Consider the following 18,065-nt stretch of genomic DNA (forward strand, 5'->3'; position numbering starts at 1 on the left):
CCACTTGTATTCAAGAGTGAACTGATTAGAATTTGCTGGTTGGAGGTTAAAGGTAAAAGTCACTGTGACCTCACAAAACATGTTTTTTAACTCAATAATTAATATTTAATTATAAGAAAAACTAAACACCAATGGCTTTTGCTGTGATGATGGCAGTGCATGTAGATGCAGCAGCCAGTAGCTCCTCCAATCCTTGCTACTTTTTTGCTATATTTTTCTGGGGTGGGGTGATGAGTGTGAAACATCCATGTTTTCAGGGACATGGATTAAATCTCTTAAATGCAGCTTGAGTGGTATGAGGAGGCATACAACGGCATCAATTCTTACATAAAACCCAGTTGTAATACTAGACAAGTGCCTTTAAGCTTCAGTTCTGCAAGACTGCAAGTTCCCTGCTAGGTCCATGTAGTCTAGATCTTGATACACCTCATATGTAAGCTGGATAGGCATTTTCACTTCTCATTACTATACACAAATGTTCTGTCTTTTCTTAGGCCTCAAAAACCCCTATGGCAGACACGACAAAACTTGTGGGCAGGGCGTGCTCTGTGAGTGCACAAATCTTTTTCAGCATGTTCTTTGTTGAAGAGATGCCCTTTTTTTAACTTAAGCAACTGCCCTCAAAAATATCTCTGCATGGCACTGGGTCAGATATTACAATGATTACAAACTTTAGAAGACATCCTCATGTCACATTTTAGTACACCCTCTTGTGGGTTTATCAGTGAACTTTGCACAAGCTGATGCCAGGTTTTCCTTTATCAGCTTGTATGTACTTACATCACACACTGTTGGACTACAGCTTTATCCTATAATATCTGTGAGGGAGTGTTTGGGTCTTTAGATTATCCCCACAACTTCTCTGTTGTTAATCCAGAATCCTTCATCATGGGCTCTTGCAACCGTGTTTATGGACAGTGATTTTCTTACTGGTGGGGTGATTGGCCTTTACAACCTTTGACATGAATTGAAACTTTGTCACAAGCTTAGTCACTTGACAAACATGGCAAAAATGTTGAAATCAGCTGGTTTCATTAAGACAAGAAAGAGAAAGTTAAGACACTGTCAGTGTTGTCTGAAGTTGAACTGAACTTTTTGTTGTTGTTTCTTCACTTGAATGTTTGACATTTTACAACAAGGCTGTAAACCAACTAGTAAAAACTCCAGCACAAATATACTGAGACCTAACTTCTCACTGAGGTATGAGACAGCTTGTATGTAGTTACATTTAAGAAAAAAAAAATTTTTTAAGAGTAAGCAATATATGCTTTTTTGAGTCCTTTGTCAGGTTGTTTATGTTTGTAGATGTCATGGCAATAGTGTCACAACAGTGCAAGATGCAGTGACGAACGTTGTCTGAAGTTGAAGAGGCTGAGTCCGACACACTATTGTTATGTGTCATGTTTGTTCTATGTCATTCTCTCCGTAAGTTGTGGCTTTTGAGCTAGGCGTTACACCATCTTTATCGCCATAATATGAGTTTCTTTAGTTTTTCAGCAATACTATTTTTTTTTCAAAACCATACTGACTTTTTCAGCATACTATAATGAGATATTTTGATGAAGTATTACTATTTGATATATGACTTTTTTCATGATTTTAACATGTTTTCAACATACCATACTATGACTCTGTTTACGTTAGTTTCTCAACATTCTATACCATTACTTTACATAATACTATAACCTTTTTAACAGCTATTTTTGACATAGTATACAGTGACTTTTACCCCATACTTTTTCAACAGTGTTTCCAATATTCTATAGGTTCACTTTGTTTGCCACACTCTGACTTAATTTATTCCTCTGCACTGGCCAATCTGTGGCCGGAGGCATTATGTTTTTCAGGTTGTCAGCCTGTCCATCCTTATTTATGTCCCATTCTCATGACCTTTGAACTATGAATACAGAAATCTTATCAGTTCATTAGGTCATGTGGATGTTTGTGCTAAATTTAAAGAAATTCCCTCAAGGCGTTCAAAAAATCAAAAATATTGCATTCACTAGAATGGAACGGATGGATGTAAGTACCTAAGCACAAACAACAAAAACCAACCAAAAAACTAATGCCTCTGGCTTCTGTTTATTGTAAGTTAACATAATATAGCATGCTATACTAGTATAGCATGTGAAAAAAGTATATTAAAAAGTCATAATATAGCATGTGGCAAAAAACATTGTGAAAAAATCACTTAAGAGTAATGCTACAGATCTGCATAAAAGAGTCATACTACATTATGTTAATAAAATATTAGCAAACCTATACTACAATATGTGAAAAAATAAAAAAAGTCACATAATATGTGAACAAAAAATCCATGAATTCATAGTAAAGTCGATAAAAAAAAAAGAAAAGTTGTAGAATAGTATATAGTAAATTATTACTTTAGTGTGTGAAAGAAAAAAACAGATAAAAAGTCCAAGGATAGTATGTCATAAGAAATGAAACTAAAAAGTGTATAATAAAGATAAAGAAATAATACAGTATAACAATGACTTTTTCAGCATTTGGAGCGATCACTTTTGTGACCATTTTTCCCTGAGCCATAGTATGGCTTTTTTCATCAAACTATACTTTGGCCAAAAAAGCTCAAAATATTGATTTTTTGGACCGTTTTTTCAACAGGCTATACTATAAACAGCCTGATCTTGCTGTTATATGACCTTTTTCAGCATTTGGAGCCATCAGTTTTTTGACCTTTTGTCCCTGTGCTATAGTATGGCGTTTTTTTGCCGTATTAAACTTTGGCCTAAAACGCTCAAAATATTGACTTTTTGGACCGTTTTTTCAACAGGCTGCACTATAAACAGCCTGATCTTGCTGTTATATGAACTTTTTCAGCATTTGGAGGCATCACATTTTTGACTAATTTTCCCTGTGCTATAGTATGGCGTTTTTCTCAATACTAAACTTTGGCCTAAAACGCTCAAAATATTGACTTTTTGGAGAATTTTTTCAACAGGCTATACTATAGACAGCCTGATCTTTCTGTTTTATAACCTTTTTCAGCATTTGTAGCCATCACTTTTTTTTTTTTTTTTACCATTTTTCCCTTTACTATAGTATGGCTTTTTTCACCGTATTAAACTTTGGCCTAAAACGCTCAAAATATGGACTTTTTGGACCGTTTTTTCAACAGGCTATACTATAAACAGCCTGATCTTGCTGTTCTATGACTTTTTTCAGCATTTGGAACCATCAATTTTTTGACCTTTTGTCCCTGTGCTATAGTATGACTTTTTTCTCAATACTAAACTTTGGCCTAAAACGCTCAAAATATTGACTTTTTGGACCGTTTTTTCAACAGGCTATACTATAAACAGCCTGATCTTGCTGTTATATGAACTTTTTCAGCATTTGGAGCCATCAGTTTTTTGACCTTTTGTCCCTGTGCTATAGTATGGCGTTTTTTCGCCATATTAAACTTTGGCCTAAAAGGCTCAAAATATGGACATATTGGACCAGTTTTTCAACAGGTTACATTATAAACAGCCTGATCTTTCTGTTTTATGACCTTTTTCTGCATTCAGAGGCATCACATTTTTGACTAATTTTCCCTGTGCTATAGTATGACTTTTTTCACCGTATTAAACTTTGGCCTAAAACGCTCAAAATATGGACTTTTTGGACCGTTTTTTCAACAGGCTATACTATAAACAGCCTGATCTTGCTGTTATTTGACCTTTTTCAGCATTTGGAGCCATCAGTTTTTTGACCTTTTGTCCCTGTGCTATAGTATGGCTTTTTTTCATAAAAACAAAATTTGGCCTAAAACGCTCAAAATATTGGCTTTTTGGACCAGTTTTTCAACAGGTTATACTATAAACAGCCTGATCTTGCTGTTATATGAACTTTTTCAGCATTTGGAGGCATCACATTTTTGATTATTTTTCCCTGTGCTATAGTATGGCTCTTTTTGCAAAAATAAAATTTGGCCTAAAACGCTCAAAATATTGACTTTTTGGACCAGTTTTTCAACAGGTTATATTATAAACAGCCTGATATTGCTGTTATATGAACTTTTTCAGCATTTGGAGGCATCACATTTTTGACTAATTTTCCCTGTGCTATAGTATGGCTTTTTTCTCAATACTACACTTTGGCCTAAAATGCTCAAAATATGGACTTTTTGAACCAGTTTTTCCAATTAGCTGAACTATAAACAGCCTGATCTTTCTGTTTTATGACATTTTTCAGCATTCAGAGGCATCACATTTTTGACAAATTTTCCCTGTGCTATGACTTTTTTCACCGTATTAAACTTTGGCCTAAAACGCTCAAAATATTGACTTTTTGGACCGTTTTTTCAACAGGCTATACTATAAACAGCCTGATCTTGCTGTTATATGAACTTTTTCAGCATTTGGAGGCATCACATTTTTGATTATTTTTGCATGGCTTTTTTTGCAAAAATAAAAGTTGGCCTAAAACGCTCAAAATATGGACTTTTTGGACCAGTTTTTCAATTAGCTAAACTATAAACAGCCTGATCTTGCTGTTCTATGACTTCTTTCAGCATTTGGAGGTATCACATTTTTGACTAATTTTCCCTGTGCTATAGTATGGCTTTTTTTCTCAAGACTAAACTTTGGCCTAAAACGCTCAAAATATGGACTTTTTGGACCAGTTTTTCAACAGGTTATACTATAAACAGCCTGATCTTGCTGTTGTATGAGCTTTTTCAGCATTTGGAGCCATCACTTTTTTGACCATTTTTCCTGTGCTATAGTATGGCTTTTTTCGCAATACTAAACTTTGGCCTAAAACGCTCAAAATATTGACTTTTTGGACCAGTTTTTTCAACAGGCTATACTATAAACAGCCTGATCTTGCTGTTCTATGACTTTTTTCAGCATTTGGAGCCATCAGTTTTTTGACCTTTTGTCCCTGTGCTATAGTATGGCTTTTTTCGCAAAAATAAAATTTGGCCTAAAACGCTCAAAATATTGGCTTTTTGGACCAGTTTTTCAACAGGTTATATTATAAACAGCCTGATCTTGCTGTTATATGAACTTTTTCAGCATTTGGAGGCATCACATTTTTGATTATTTTTCCCTGTGCTATAGTATGGCTCTTTTTGCAAAAATAAAAGTTGGCCTAAAACGCTCAAAATATGGACTTTTTGGACCAGTTTTTCAATTAGCTAAACTATAAACAGCCTGATCTTGCTGTTATATGAACTTTTTCAGCATTTGGAGGCATCACATTTTTGATTATTTTTCCCTGTGCCATAGTATGGCTTTTTTTGCAAAAATAAACTTTGGCCTAAAACGCTCAAAATATGGACTTTTTGGACCAGTTTTTCAACAGGTTATACTAGAAACAGCCTGATCTTGCTGTTATATGAGCTTTTTCAGCATTTGGAGCCATGACTTTTTTGACCTTTTGTCCCTGTGCTATAGTATGGCTTTTTTCGCAAAAACAAAATTTGGCCTAAAACGCTCAAAATATGGACTTTTTGGACCAGTTTTTCAACAGGTTATGTTATAAACAGCCTGATCTTGCTGTTATATGAACTTTTTCAGCATTTGGAGGTATCACATTTGTGACTAATTTTCCCTGTGCTATAGTATGGCTTTTTTCTCAACACTAAACTTTGGCCTAAAACGCTCAAAATATGGACTTTTTGGACGAGTTTTGAACTGGCTATACTATAAACAGCCTGATCTTGCTGTTATATGACCTTTTTCAGCATTTGGAGCCATCAGTTTTTTGACCTTTTGTCCCTGTGCTATAGTATGGCATTTTTTCACCGTGTTAAACTTTGGCCTAAAACGCTCAAAATATTGACTTTTTGGACCGTTTTTTCAACAGGCTATTCTATAAACAGCCTGATCTTGCTGTTATATGAACTTTTTCAGCATTTGGAGGCATCACATTTTTGATTATTTTTCCCTGTGCTATAGTATGGCTTCTTTCTCAATACTAAACTTTGGCCTAAAACACTCAAAATATGGACTTTTTGGACCAGTTTTTCAATTAGCTAAACTATAAACAGCCTGATCTTTCTGTTTTATAACCTTTTTCAGCATTTGGAGGCATCACATTTTTGACTAATTTTCCCTGTGCTATAGTATGGCTTTTTTCGCAATACTAAACTTTGGCCTAAAACGCTCGAAATATGGACTTTTTGGACCGTTTTTTCAACAGGCTATACTATAAACAGCCTGATCTTGCTGTTCTATGAGCTTTTTCAGCATTTGGAGCCATGACTTGTTTGACCTTTTGTCTCTGTGCTATAGTATGGGTTTTTTCGCAAAAATAAAATTTGGCCTAAAACGCTCAAAATATGGACTTTTTGGATCAGTTTTTCAATTAGCTGAACTATAAACAGCCTGATCTTTCTGTTTTATGACCTTTTTCAGCATTCAGAGGCATCACATTTTTGACAAATTTTCCCTGGGCTATTGTATGGCTTTTTTCACCGTATTAAACTTTGGCTTAAAACGCTCAAAATATGGATTTTTTGGATTGTTTTTTCAACAGGCTATAGTATAAACAGCCTGATCTTGCTGTTCTATGACTTTTTTCAGCATTTGGAGCCATGACTTTTTTGACCTTTTGTTCCTGTGCTATAGTATGGCTTTTTTTGCAAAAATAAAATTTGGCCTAAAACGCTCAAAATATTGACTTTTTGGACCAGTTTTTCAACAGGTTATATTATAAACAGCCTGATATTGCTGTTATATGACCCTTTTCAGCATTTGGAGGTATCACATTTTGACTAATTTTCCCTGTGCTATAGTATGGCTTTTTTCACCAGATAAACTTTGGCCTAAAACACTCAAAATATGGACTTTTTGGACCGTTTTTTCAACAGGCTATACTGTAAACAGCCTGATCTTGCTGTTCTATGACTTTTTTCAACATTTGGGGCCATCAATTTTTTGACCTTTTGTCCCTGTGCTATAGTATGGCATTTTTTCACCGTGTTAAACTTTGGCCTAAAACGCTCAAAATATTGACTTTTGGACCAGTTTTTCAAATGGCTATTCTATAAAAAGCCTGAACTTCCTGTTCTATGACTTTTTTCAGCATTTGGAGCCATCACTTTTTTGACCATTTTTCCCTGTGCTATAGTATGGCTCTTTTTGCAAAAATAAAATTTGGCCTAAAACGCTCAAAATATTGACTTTTTGGACCAGTTTTTCAATTAGCTAAACTATAAACAGGCTGATCTTTCTGTTATATGACCTTTTTCAGCATTTGGAGGTATCACATTTTTGACTAATTTTCCCTGTGCTATAGTATGGCTTCTTTCTCAATACTAAACTTTGGCCTAAAACGCTCAAAATATGGACTTTTTGGACCAGTTTTTCAACAGGCTATGTTATAAACATCCTGATCTTGCTGTTATATGAGCTTTTTCAGCATTTGGAGCCATGACTTGTTTGACCTTTTGTTCCTGTGCTATAGTATGGCCTTTTTTGCAAAAATAAAATTTGGCCTAAAACGCTCAAAATATTGACTTTTTGGACCAGTTTTTCAACAGGTTATATTATAAACAGCCTGATATTGCTGTTATATGACCCTTTTCAGCATTTGGAGGTATCACATTTTTGACTAATTTTCCCTGTGCTATAGTATGGCTTTTTTCACCAGATAAACTTTGGTCTAAGACGCTCAAAATATTGACTTTTTGGACCGTTTTTTCAACAGGCTATACTATAAACAGCCTGATCTTGCTGTTATATGACCTTTTTCAGCATTTGGAGCCATCAGTTTTTTGACCTTTTGTCCCTGTGCTATAGTATGGCTTTTTTCGCAAAAATAAACTTTGGCCTACAACGCTCAAAATATTGGCTTTTTGGACCAGTTTTTCAACAGGTTATATTATAAACAGCCTGATCTTGCTGTTATATGACCCTTTCAGCATTTGGAGGTATCACATTTTTGACTAATTTTCCTGTGCTATAGTATGGCTTTTTTCACCGTATTAAACTTTGGCCTAAAACGCTCAAAATATGGACTTTTTGGACCGTTTTTTCAACAGGCTATACTATAAACAGCCTGATCTTGCTGTTATATGACCTTTTTCAGCATTTGGAGCCATCAGTTTTTTGACCTTTTGTCCCTGTGCTATAGTATGGCTTTTTTTGCAAAAATAAAATTTGGCCTAAAACGCTCAAAATATGGACTTTTTGGACCAGTTTTTCAATTAGCTAAACTATAAACAGCCTGATCTTTCTGTTTTATAACCTTTTTCAGCATTTGGAGGCATCACATTTTTGACTAATTTTCCCTGTGCTATAGTATGGCTTTTTTCTCAATACTAAACTTTGGCCTAAAACGCTCAAAATATGGACTTTTTGGACCGTTTTTTCAACAGGCTATACTATAAACAGCCTGATCTTGCTGTTCTATGAGCTTTTTCAGCATTTGGAGCCATGACTTGTTTGACCTTTTGTCTCTGTGCTATAGTATGGGTTTTTTCGCAAAAATAAAATTTGACCTAAAACGCTCAAAATATGGACTTTTTGGACCAGTTTTTCAATTAGCTAAACTATAAACAGCCTGATCTTTCTGTTTTATGACCTTTTTCAGCATTCAGAGGCATCACATTTTTGACAAATTTTCCCTGGGCTATTGTATGGCTTTTTTCACCGTATTAAACTTTGGCCTAAAACGCTCAAAATATGGATTTTTTGGATTGTTTTTTCAACAGGCTATAGTATAAACAGCCTGATCTTGCTGTTCTATGACTTTTTTCAGCATTTGGAACCATCAATTTTTTGACCTTTTGTCCCTGTGCTATAGTATGGGTTTTTTCGCAAAAATAAAATTTGACCTAAAACGCTCAAAATATGGACTTTTTGGACCAGTTTTTCAACAGGTTATGTTATAAACAGCCTGATCTTGCTGTTATATGACCCTTTCAGCATTTGGAGGTATCACATTTGTGACTAATTTTCCCTGTGCTTTAGTATGGCTTTTTTCGCCGTGTTAAACTTTGGCCTAAAACGCTCAAAATATTGACTTTTTGGACCAGTTTTTCAACAGGCTATGTTATAAACATCCTGATCTTGCTGTTATATAAGCTTTTTCAGCATTTGGAGGTATCACATTTTTGACTAATTTTCCCTGTGCTATAGTATGGGTTTTTTCACAAAAATAAAATTTGGCCTAAAACGCTAAAAATATTGGCTTTTTGGACCAGTTTTTCAATTAGCTAAACTATAAACAGCCTGATCTTTCTGTTTTATGACCTTTTTCAGCATTCAGAGGCATCACATTTTTGACAAATTTTCCCTGTGCTATTGTATGGCTTTTTTCTCCGTATTAAACTTTGGCCTAAAACGCTCAAAATATTGATTTTTTGGATTGTTTTTTCAACAGGCTATACTATAAACAGCCTGATCTTTCTGTTATATGACTTTTTTTCAGCATTTGGAGCCATCAGTTTTTTGACCTTTTGTCCCTGTGCTATAGTATGGCGTTTTTTGGCCGTATTAAACTTTGTCCTAAAACGCTCAAAATATGGACTTTTTGGACCAGTTTTTCAACAGGCTATGTTATAAACATCCTGATCTTGCTGTTATATGAGCTTTTTCAGCATTTGGAGGTATCACATTTTTGACTAATTTTCCCTGTGCTATAGTATGGGTTTTTTCACAAAAATAAAATTTGGCCTAAAACGCTAAAAATATGGACTTTTTGGACCAGTTTTTCAATTAGCTAAACTATAAACAGCCTGATCTTTCTGTTTTATGACCTTTTTCAGCATTCAGAGGCATCACATTTTTGACAAATTTTCCCTGTGCTATTGTATGGCTTTTTTCACCGTATTAAACTTTGGCCTAAAACGCTCAAAATATGGATTTTTTGGATTGTTTTTTCAACAGGCTATAGTATAAACAGCCTGATCTTGCTGTTATATGACCTTTTTCAGCATTTGGAGCCATGACTTTTTTGACCTTTTGTTCCTGTGCTATAGTATGGCCTTTTTTGCAAAAATAAAATTTGGCCTAAAACGCTCAAAATATTGGCTTTTTGGACCAGTTTTTCAACAGGTTATATTATAACCAGCCTGATATTGCTGTTATATGACCCTTTTCAGCATTTGGAGGTATCACATTTTTGACTAATTTTCCCTGTGCTATAGTATGGCTTTTTTCACCGTATTAAACTTTGGCCTAAAACGCTCAAAATATGGACTTTTTGGACCGTTTTTTCAACAGGCTATACTATAAACAGCCTGATCTTGCTGTTATATGACCTTTTTCAGCATTTGGAGCCATCAGTTTTTTGACCTTTTTTCCCTGTGCTATAGTATGGCTTTTTTCGCAAAAATAAACTTTGGCCTACAACGCTCAAAATATTGGCTTTTTGGACCAGTTTTTCAACAGGTTATGTTATAAACAGCCTGATCTTGCTGTTATATGACCTTTTTCAGCATTTGGAGGTATCACATTTTTGATTATTTTTCCCTGTGCTATAGTATGACTTTTTTCTCAATACTAAACTTTGGCCTAAAACGCTCAAAATATTGACTTTTTGGACCGTTTTTTCAACAGGCTATACTATAAACAGCCTGATATTGCTGTTATATGACCTTTTTCAGCATTTGGAGGCATCACATTTTTGACTAATTTTCCCTGTGCTATAGTATGGCTTTTTTCACTGTATTAAACTTTGACCTAAAACGCTCAAAATATGGACTTTTTGGACCGTTTTTTCAACAGGCTATACTATAAACAGCCTGATCTTGCTGTTCTATGACTTATTTCAGCATTTGGAGCCATCAGTTTTTTGACCTTTTGTCCCTGTGCTATAGTATGGCTTTTTTCGCAAAAATAAAATTTGGCCTAAAACGCTCAAAATATGGACTTTTTGGACCGTTTTTTCAACAGGCTATACTATAAACAGCCTGATCTTGCTGTTATATGACCCTTTCAGCATTTGGAGGTATCACATTTGTGACTAATTTTCCCTGTGCTTTAGTATGGCTTTTTTCTCAATACTAAACTTTGGCCTAAAACACTCAAAATATGGACTTTTTGGACCAGTTTTTCAATTAGCTAAACTATAAACAGCCTGATCTTGCTGTTATATGACCCTTTTCAGCATTTGGAGCCATCAGTTTTTTGACCTTTTGTTCCTGTGCTATAGTATGGGTTTTTTCTCAAAAATAAAATTAAACCTAAAACGCTCAAAATATTGACTTTTTGGACCGTTTTTTCAACAGGCTATACTATAAACAGCCTGATCTTGCTGTTATATGAACTTTTTCAGCATTTGGAGGCATCACATTTTTGATTATTTTTCCCTGTGCTATAGTATGGCTCTTTTTGCAAAAATAAAAGTTGGCCTAAAACGCTCAAAATATGGACTTTTTGGACCAGTTTTTCAATTAGCTAAACTATAAACAGCCTGATCTTTCTGTTTTATAACCTTTTTCAGCATTTGGAGGCATCACATTTTTGACTAATTTTCCCTGTGCTATAGTATGGCTTTTTTCACTGTATTAAACTTTGACCTAAAACGCTCAAAATATGGACTTTTTGGACCGTTTTTTCAACAGGCTATACTATAAACAGCCTGATCTTGCTGTTCTATGACTTTTTTCAGCATTTGGAGCCATGACTTTTTTGACCTTTTGTTCCTGTGCTATAGTATGGCTTTTTTTGCAAAAATAAAATTTGGCCTAAAAAGCTCAAAATATGGACTTTTTGGACCAGTTTTTCAATTAGCTGAACTATAAACAGCCTGATCTTTCTGTTTTATGACCTTTTTCAGCATTCAGAGGCATCACATTTTTGACAAATTTTCCCTGGGCTATTGTATGGCTTTTTTCACCGTATTAAACTTTGGCCTAAAACGCTCAAAATATGGATTTTTTGGATTGTTTTTTCAACAGGCTATAGTATAAACAGCCTGATCTTGCTGTTCTATGACTTTTTTCAGCATTTGGAGCCATCAGTTTTTTGACCTTTTGTCCCTGTGCTATAGTATGGCTTTTTTCGCAAAAACAAAATTTGGCCTAAAACGCTCAAAATATGGACTTTTTGGACCAGTTTTTCAACAGGTTATGTTATAAACAGCCTGATCTTGCTGTTATATGACCTTTTTCAGCATTTGGAGGCATCACATTTTTGACTAATTTTCCCTGTGCTATAGTATGGCTTTTTTCACTGTATTAAACTTTGACCTAAAACGCTCAAAATATGGACTTTTTGGACCGTTTTTTCAACAGGCTATACTATAAACAGCCTGATCTTGCTGTTATATGACCTTTTTCAGCATTTGGAGCCATCAGTTTTTTGACCTTTTGTCCCTGTGCTATAGTATGGCTTTTTTCGCAAAAATAAACTTTGGCCTACAACGCTCAAAATATTGGCTTTTTGGACCAGTTTTTCAACAGGTTATATTATAAACAGCCTGATCTTGCTGTTATATGACCCTTTTCAGCATTTGGAGGTATCACATTTTTGACTAATTTTCCCTGTGCTATAGTATGGCTTTTTTCACCGTATTAAACTTTGGCCTAAAACGCTCAAAATATGGACTTTTTGGACCGTTTTTTCAACAGGCTATACTATAAACAGCCTGATCTTGCTGTTCTATGACTTTTTTCAGCATTTGGAGCCATCAGTTTTTTGACCTTTTGTCCCTGTGCTATAGTATGGCTTTTTTCGCAAAAATAAAATTTGACCTAAAACGCTCAAAATATGGACTTTTTGGACCAGTTTTTCAATTAGCTAAACTATAAACAGCCTGATCTTTCTGTTATATGACCTTTTTCAGCATTTGGAGGCATCACATTTTTGACTAATTTTCCCTGTGCTATAGTATGGCTTTTTTCGCAATACTAAACTTTGGCCTAAAACGCTCAAAATATGGACTTTTTGGACCGTTTTTTCAACAGGCTATACTATAAACAGCCTGATCTTGCTGTTCTATGAGCTTTTTCAGCATTTGGAGCCATGACTTGTTTGACCTTTTGTCTCTGTGCTATAGTATGGGTTTTTTCGCAAAAATAAAATTTGGCCTAAAACGCTCAAAATATGGACTTTTTGGACCAGTTTTTCAATTAGCTGAACTATAAACAGCCTGATCTTTCTGTTTTATGACCTTTTTCAGCATTCAGAGGCATCACATTTTTGACAAATTTTCCCTGGGCTATTGTATGGCTTTTTTCACCGTATTAAACTTTGGCCTAAAACGCTCAAAATATGGATTTTTTGGATTGTTTTTTCAACAGGCTATACTGTAAACAGCCTGATCTTGCTGTTCTATGACTTTTTTCAACATTTGGGGCCATCAATTTTTTGACCTTTTGTCCCTGTGCTATAGTATGGCTTTTTTCGCAAAAACAAAATTTGGCCTAAAACGCTCAAAATATTGGCTTTTTGGACCAGTTTTTCAACAGGTTATATTATAAACAGCCTGATATTGCTGTTATATGACCCTTTTCAGCATTTGGAGGTATCACATTTTTGACTAATTTTCCCTGTGCTATAGTATGGCTTTTTTCACCGTATTAAACTTTGGCCTAAAACGCTCAAAATATGGACTTTTTGGACCGTTTTTTCAACAGGCTATACTATAAACAGCCTGATCTTGCTGTTATATGACCTTTTTCAGCATTTGGAGCCATCAGTTTTTTGACCTTTTTTCCCTGTGCTATAGTATGGCTTTTTTCGCAAAAATAAACTTTGGCCTAAAACGCTCAAAATATTGGCTTTTTGGACCAGTTTTTCAACAGGTTATATTATAAACAGCCTGATCTTGCTGTTATATGAACTTTTTCAGCATTTGGAGGCATTACATTTTTGATTATTTTTCCCTGTGCTATAGTATGGCTTCTTTCTCAAGACTAAACTTTGTCCTAAAACGCTCAAAATATGGACTTTTTGGACCAGTTTTTCAATTAGCTAAACTATAAACAGCCTGATCTTGCTGTTCTATGACTTCTTTCAGCATTTGGAGCCATCAGTTTTTTGACCTTTTGTCCCTGTGCTATAGTATGGCGTTTTTTCGCCGTGTTAAACTTTGGCCTAAAACGCTCAAAATATTGACTTTTTGGACCAGTTTTTCAACAGGCTATGTTATAAACATCCTGATCTTGCTGTTATATGAACTTTTTTAGCATTTGGAGGCATCACATTTTTGACTAATTTTCCCTGTGCTATAGTATGGCTCTTTTCGCAAAAATAAAAGTTGGCCTAAAACGCTCAAAATATGGACTTTTTGGACCAGTTTTTCAATTAGCTAAACTATAAACAGCCTGATCTTTCTGTTTTATGACCTTTTTCAGCATTCAGAGGCATCACATTTTTGACAAATTTTCCCTGTGCTATTGTATGGCTTTTTTCACCGTATTAAACTTTGGCCTAAAACGCTCAAAATATGGATTTTTTGGATTGTTTTTTCAACAGGCTATAGTATAAACAGCCTGATCTTGCTGTTCTATGACTTTTTTCAGCATTTGGAGCCATGACTTTTTTGACCTTTTGTTCCTGTGCTATAGTATGGCCTTTTTTGCAAAAATAAAATTTGGCCTAAAACGCTCAAAATATTGGCTTTTTGGACCAGTTTTTCAACAGGTTATATTATAAACAGCCTGATATTGCTGTTATATGACCCTTTTCAGCATTTGGAGGTATCACATTTTTGACTAATTTTCCCTGTGCTATAGTATGGCTTTTTTCACCGTATTAAACTTTGGCCTAAAACGCTCAAAATATGGACTTTTTGGACCAGTTTTTCAATTGGCTATACTATAAACAGCCTGATCTTGCTGTTATATGACCTTTTTCAGCATTTGGAGCCATCAGTTTTTTGACCTTTTGTCCCTGTGCTATAGTATGGCTTTTTTCGCAAAAATAAACTTTGGCCTACAACGCTCAAAATATGGACTTTTTGGACCGTTTTTTCAACAGGCTACACTATAAACAGCCTGATCTTGCTGTTATATGACCCTTTTCAGCATTTGGAGGCATCACATTTTTGACTAATTTTCCCTGTGCTATAGTATGGCTTTTTTTCTCAATACTAAACTTTGGCCTAAAATGCTCAAAATATGGACTTTTTGGACCAGTTTTTGAATTGGCTATACTATAAACAGCCTGATCTTGCTGTTTTATGACTGTTTTCAGCATTTGGAGCCATCAATTGTTTGACCATTTTTCCCTGTGCTATAGTATGGCTTTTTTCACCGTATTAAACTTTGGCCTAAAACGCTCAAAATATTGGCTTTTTGGACCAGTTTTTCAACAGGTTATGTTATAAACAGCCTGATCTTGCTGTTATATGACCCTTTCAGCATTTGGAGGTATCACATTTTTGACTAATTTTCCCTGTGCTATAGTATGGCTTTTTTTCCAAAAATAAAAGTTGGCCATAAATGCTCAAAATATGGACTTTTTGGACCAGTTTTTGAATTGGCTATACTATAAACAGCCTGATCTTGCTGTTATATGACCTTTTTCAGCATTTGGAGCCATCAGTTTTTTGACCTTTTGTTCCTGTGCTATAGTATGGGTTTTTTCTCAAAAATAAAATTTGGCCTAAAACGCTCAAAATATGGACTTTTTGGACCAGTTTTTCAATTAGCTAAACTATAAACAGCCTGATCTTTTTTTTTATAACCTTTTTCAGCATTTGGAGGCATCACATTTTTGACTAATTTTCCCTGTGCTATAGTATGGCTTTTTTCACCGTATTAAACTTTGGCCTACAACGCTCAAAATATTGGCTTTTTGGACCAGTTTTTCAACAGGTTATATTATAAACAGCCTGATCTTTCTGTTTTATAACCTTTTTCAGCATTTGGAGGCATCACATTTTTGACTAATTTTCCCTGTGCTATAGTATGGCTCTTTTTGCAAAAATAAAAGTTGGCCTAAAACGCTCAAAATATGGACTTTTTGGACCAGTTTTTCAACAGGCTATGTTATAAACAGCCTGATCTTGCTGTTATATGACCTTTTTCAGCATTTGGAGGCATCACATTTTTGATTATTTTTCCCTGTGCTATAGTATGGCTTTTTTTACAAAAATAAAATTTGGCCTAAAACGCTCAAAATATGGACTTTTTGGACCAGTTTTTCAATTAGCTAAACTATAAACAGCCTGATCTTTCTGTTTTATGACCTTTTTCAGCATTCGGAGGCATCACATTTTTGACTTATTTTCCCTGTGCTATATATAGTATGGCTTTTTTCTCAAGACTAAACTTTGGCCTAAAACGCTCAAAATATGGACTTTTTGGACCGTTTTTTCAACAGGCTATACTATAAACAGCCTGATATTGCTGTTGTACGAGCTTTTTCAGCATTTGGAGCCATGACTTTTTTGACCATTTTTCCTGTGCTATAGTATGGCTTTTTTCTCAATACTAAACTTTGGCCTAAAACGCTCAAAATATGGACTCATTGGACCAGTTTTTCAACAGGTTATATTATAAACAGCCTGATCTTGCTGTTATATGACCTTCTTCAATATTTGGAGGCATCACATTTTTGACTAATTTTCCCTGTGCTATAGTATGGCTTTTCTTTCGCAATACTAAACTTTGGCCTAAAACGCTCAAAATATGGACTTTTTGGACTGTTTTTTAATGGATAGTATATAAACAGCCTGATCTTGCTGTTCTATGACTGTTTTCAGCATTTGGAGCCATCAATTGTTTGACCATTTTTCCCTGTGCTATAGTATAGTTTTTTTCGCCGTATGAAACTTTGGCCTAGAATGTTTAAAATATTGACTTTTTGGACCGTTTTTTCAACAGTCTATACTATTAACATCCCGTTCTTGCTGTTCTATTACTTATTTCAGCATTTGGAGCCAACAGTTTTTGACCATTTTTTCCTGAGTATGGCTTTTTTTTTGCCATACTATACTTTGGCTTAAAATGCTCAAAATATTGACTTTTGGGCAGTATTTTCATCAGGCTATATTATAAACTGCCTTAACATGCTGCTCTGTGATTGTTTCAGCATTTGGAGTGATCAGTATAGTACGTTGCCACAATGACCCCAAAAAGTCATACTACTGTATGGTATGTCGTCAAAAATGACCCTGAAACATCAACATATAGTATTCTGTGAAAAAAATCCCCCCAAAACATCATGGCATGGTGTGTCAGAAATTACACCAAAAAGTATGGTATAGTATGTTGTCAAAAATCACCCCCAAACACCCCCACCCACCCTTGAACTCCAATGTGGTCTGAACTTAACATTGGTAAAGCTTTGTCTTGAACAGGTTTGACACTATATCACTGTGACAAAATCTGTCCACCAACAAATTAACTGGCAAAGTACTCAAAACTCCATCCAGTGTTTCACCATAACTGTACACGTAATTGGGAACCCCGTCAGGCCTTAACAATCTTTTTTCTAATGCAAAAAATAACACCAAATATCCATTCCAGTGGTTCCTCTATCTTCAAACTGCACTGTTTTGAGTATGTGAACAAAGAGGGGGTCTGTGGTTAGTTCACACATCTGTAATAACAGTAAGATAGTCGGGTGTCTGTTATCTAAACTTCTAAAGTCAGTTAGACCAGTGAGGTAAAGATAATATTGCCACAACCGGTTACACTGACTTCTGTGGTAGTGCCCTCTGCGATAGCTGTCTGCAGGACCACATTTTGCCATGATGACACACACTTCCACACACACACACACACACACACAACTCCTCACTTTTCGAGGACCCTCATGAACATAATAATGCATTCCCTTGCCCATTACCTTAACCATCACAACTAATGCCTAACGCCAACCCTCACCTCAACCCTTCCTAAACATGATTAAAACCAAGACTGAACACTCAAATGGACTTTTGAGGAAGGGAGGATCAGCCAAAGTGTCCTCAGTTTCCAAAAATGTCTTCTCTCTTAGTGAGATACGTTTTTTGTTCCCTACTATGTCGCAAGTACACGTATAAACACACATGCGTGCGCATACACACACGGCCCCTTAGATTTAGATCTAGATACAGTTACACACACACACACACACACACACACACACACACACACACACACACAGTGAAAGCAGCACCAGCCTCTCAGTCACAGCAGTTGGTAAAGTAAAACAGAACTTTATAACTCTCAT

Source organism: Plectropomus leopardus, chromosome 7 (genome assembly GCF_026936395.1).
Source record: "Plectropomus leopardus strain MGB_pleo_1.0 chromosome 7, ASM2693639v1, whole genome shotgun sequence".
NCBI classification, from domain to species: Eukaryota; Metazoa; Chordata; class Actinopteri; order Perciformes; family Serranidae; genus Plectropomus; species Plectropomus leopardus.